Source organism: Corythoichthys intestinalis, chromosome 2 (genome assembly GCF_030265065.1).
Source record: "Corythoichthys intestinalis isolate RoL2023-P3 chromosome 2, ASM3026506v1, whole genome shotgun sequence".
Lineage (NCBI taxonomy): Eukaryota > Metazoa > Chordata > Actinopteri > Syngnathiformes > Syngnathidae > Corythoichthys > Corythoichthys intestinalis.
The window spans coordinates 74,902,217-74,906,992 of NC_080396.1; positions in this window are offsets into that span (position 1 = coordinate 74,902,217).

Below are 4,776 nucleotides of genomic sequence, written 5' to 3' on the forward strand. Positions count from 1 at the left end.
CGGGGTTTAAATATTCGGGGCGGTCCCTATATGCAACGTTGCTTTTGTCAGTTAAGGTGCGCCATACCACACTCAAATTATTACACAATACAATTGAGTAGTGTAATAATTAATTTGAGAATAGAACAGAACAGAATAGAATAGAGTAGAATAGAATAGAATAGAATAGAATAGAATAGAATAGAATAGAATAGAATAGAATAGAATAGAATAGAATAGAATGGTATAAAAAAGTATCTGAACCTTTTGGAATTTCTCACATTTCTGCATAAAAACACCATCAAATGTCATTTGATCTTTGTCAAAATCACACAGATGAAAAAAAAGTCTGCTTTAACTAAAACCACCCAAACATTTATAGGCTTTCATATTTTAATGATGATGGCATGCAAACAATGACAGAAAGGAGAAAAATAAGCAAGTGAACCCTCTGCATAAGGAGACTTAATGAGCAATTGAAATAATTTTTTACCAAACATTTTAAGTCAGGTGTCTGCCCAATCGCTGACGAGTGGTTTAAAGCTGCCCTGCCCACTATAAAACACACACCTGGTAGGAATTGTCTTGATGAGAAGCATTGTCTGATGCGCATCATTGCTCGGTCAAAAGAGCCTGTGATCAAGGTTTGTTCATTTGTATGAAGCTGGGAAAGGATATAAACCATCTCTAAAAGTCTGGATGTTCATCAATCGACAGTCAGAGAAGTTGTCTACAAATGGAGAGAGTTTGGCACTGTTGCTTCTCTCCCAAGGAGGGGCCGTCCACCAAAGATGATGCCAAGAGTTCATCGCAGAATACTCAGAGAGGTAAAAAAATAACCCTAGTGTTTTTAATAAAGACTTACAGAAATCACTGGGACAGTCCAGTATCTATGTGCACAAATCAACTATATGTAAAACTATGGCCATGAATGATGTTTGTGGGAGGACTCCACGGAGAAAGCCACTGCTGCCCCCCAAAAAACATTGTTGCTCGTTTAATGTTTGTAAAAAGGCACTTGGAAACTCCACATAAGTTGTGCCAAAATATTTTGTGGACTGATGAAACCAAAGTTGAATTATTTGGGAGTAACACACAACGTCATATGTGGAGGAAAAATGGAACTGTTTACCAACATCAACAATTCATCCCCACCGTGAAGCATGGTGGAGGGACCATCATGATTTGGGGCTGTTTTTCTACCTCAGGACCTGGACAACTTGCAATCATTAATGAAAGAATTATTTTAAAAGATTTGCAGGAAAACCTGAGGCCGTCTGTCAGACAGTTGAAGCTAAAAAGAGAATGGATGCTGCAACAAGACAATGATTCAAAACAGAACTAAATCAACTTCAGGTATCAGAAGAACAAACTACACGTTCTGGAGTGGCCAAGTCAAAGCCCAGACTTGAACCCCATTGAGATGCTGTGGCATGACCTAAAGACAGCGATTCATGCCAGACATCCCAGTAATCTGACTGAACTGCAGCAGTTTTGTTGGGAAAAATGGGCCTAAATTAGTTCTGATCAATGTGCCAGACTGACCTGCAGCTACAGGAAGCATCTGGTTGAAGTTAGTGTTGCCAATGGAGGGGCCACAAAATGTTAAATGTGATTGTTCACTTACTTATTTTTCCCCCTTCTGTCATTGTTTGCACGTTATCCTCATTAAAATATGAAAACCTATAAATGTTTGGGTGCTTTTAGTTAAAGCAGTCACTATTTTTTCTTTTGTGTGATTTTGACAAAGATCAGATCACATTTGATGTTGATTTTATGCAGAAATGTGAGAAATTCCAAAAGGTTCAGATACTTTTTCATACTACTGTAGAAAGCCTTTAAGGAGATTTAAAGCTTCGCCATAACGTGCACCACATAAACAAAAGTACAATAAGGTTAATGTAAAAAAGCAAAGTATTTGAACTTGACAGTTACAGTGAACACAGATAAAGTGAATAAGTGACTAGCAGTAAGTGGTGATGTAGAGGTAGTGCTTACTGTATATGACAAGACGCTTGACGTCCAACTGGGGGTGGAAGTGGCTCGAATTTCATGCCAGAACTCCCTGACAAAAAGGTTGCCACTTAGCCAGATGTCTTTTTTTTCAACCACAGAAATGCAAAACCAACCAACCAAGCAAGCAAGCAAGCAACCAGCCAGCCAGCCAGCCAGCCAGCCAGCCAGCCAGCCAGATTTTACACATGCATTAGGCTACTGCATTAAACTTACTGTAACAAGGCACACGAGAAACTGATTTTTATTAAAATTGTATTTTAAAGTAACATACATGAACAAAATAAGTACAAATGACTTACATTATGCACAGTGAAATGGAATATAGTTTGAAGATAACACAAACATTGACTTTTTTATATTATAAGGAAATAAGTAGCCTATCATGGGTAAATGAACAAAAATAAGTCCAAAGTGCACATAAACTATACTGCCAAATGTATGGCATTTGACACAAGCATTTCTGGATCTAATTGCAGTCAAAAAAAAAAAAAGTTTAAAACCTTATTGTGTTCAATCTCACTTTAGTTATATCTGTTTTACCATGAGAACTGCATGTAATGCTTAATGTATCATTGATGATACAAATTACAGAACATATACAGTGCTAGCCAAAAGTATTGGCACCCCTGCAATTCTTTCAGATAATGCTCATTTTCCCCCAGAAAATGATTGCAATTACAAATGCTGTGGTAGCAATATCTTCATTTATTTTGCTTGCAATGAAAAAAAAAACCAAAAGAGAATGGGAAAAAAATTAAATCATTTTACACAAAACTCCGGGGCCGAACCTCTTTTTTGTGTCGTTGTGTGCACCAGACCGAGCATGGAGAAAAGAAAAAGACCAAAGAACTGTCTGAGGACTTAAGAAGCAAAACTGTGAGGAAGCATGGGCAATCGCAAGGCCATCCATCTCCAAAGACCTGAATGTTCCTGCGTCTACCGTGCGCAGTGTCATCAATAAGTGTAAAGCCTACGGCACTGTGGCTAACCTCCTTAGATGTGGACGGAAAATAAAAATTGACCAGACATTTCAATGAAAGATTGTGCGGATGGTGGATAAAGAGCCTAGACTAAAATCCAAACAAGTTCAAGCTGTCCTGCAGTCCGAGTGTACAACAGTGTCACCCCGTACTATCCGTCGGCGTCTGAATGAAAAGGGACTGTATGGTAGGATGCCCAGGAAGACCCCACTTCTGATCCAGAGACGTAAAAAAGCCAGACTGGAGTTTGCCAAAACTTACCTAAGAAAGACAAAAATGTTTTGGAAGAATGTTCTCTGGTCAGATGAGACAAAAGTCGAGCTTTTTGGAAAAAGGCATCAACATAGAGTTTACAGGGGGAAAAAACGAGGCCTTCAAAGAAAAGAACACTGTCCCCACAGTCAAACATGGCGGAGGTTCCCTGATGTTTTGGGGTTGCTTTGCTGCCTCTGGCACTGGACTGCTTGACCATGTGCATGGCATTATGAAGTCTGAAGACTACCAACAAATATTGCAGCATAATGTAGGGCCCAGTGTGAAAAAGCTGTGTCTCTCTCAGAGGTTATGGGTCTTCCAGCAGGACAATGACCCAAAACACACTTCAAAAAGCACTAGAAATGGTTTGAGAGAAAGCACTGGAGACGTCTAAAGTTGCCAGCAATGGGTCCAGACCTGAATACCATAGAAAACCTGTGGAGAGATCTGAAAATGGCACCCTTCAAATCTCAGAGACTTGGGGCAGTTGACCAAAGAAGAATGGTCTAAAATTCCAACAGAAAATTGTAAGAAACTCATTGGTGGATACCGGAAGTACCGTAGTTTATATGTTTCATTTATTTTGTCTAAAGGCTGTGCTACAAAGTATTAGGCTGAGGGTGCAAATTCTTTTGTCTGTCCCATTTTTAGAATTTTGTGTAAAATGATAATGATTTAATTTTATTCCCCTATTCTCTTTGTGTGTGTGTGTTTTTTTTTTTTTTTGCAAGCAAAATGAATGAAGGTATTACTACCAAAGCATTTGTAATTGCATTCGTTTTCTGGGAGAAATTGAGCATTATCCGACAAAATTGCATGGGTGTCAATACTTTTGGCCAGCAGTGTATATTCAAATTAATAAAAGAAAATGTTCAATTTTTAAAAATTACATTTAAGGACCACATAAAGCTTTCAAATTCAAAAAATCTTAATTTTCTGTTCATTACTTCTGGGATCAGGCATTATAGCGTTTTTGGACTGGTAGGTTGGCAATACATTAACTAATTTGCTCCCAAAAACGTATAAATACGATCTATTTTTAATTGTTTCAGTGTCCCAAAAAGGTATTTATATGTCTTTGATGTTTTTTTTTCATAAGAGACCTCTCTGAGTTCTGATTCAACTGAGCTCCAAAGCACAAAGCTGAAAATCCATTTTAAAGCAATAAAACTGGCCACTGGAGGACAGTTCTGCATTTGGTAAGACCCACATCCTTATTCAACGGCAATGAACGGCCGAGCCACATGGCCGCGGCGCCGGCGGAAGGATGCCAGGCGGCGGACGACCTTGCAGAACAACAGAGAGGACGCCCGGGATGCCAGGCACTGGACGACCGAGAAGAACTACCGGGATCACCAGTGCAGCGGACGATGTCGTTGAGTCCGTGCTGCTCACCGAGCAGACCCTGCAGAGACAAAAAAAGGGAAAAATTTACCCGGCTGTCGCGGCCACATCAGTTAGGTATGTGTATATAAATTGTTACTTTGCTATCAAAAGCTCTATTTGTCTTGTGGTTTCTGTTATTCTGTAAAAGAAAAACATTATT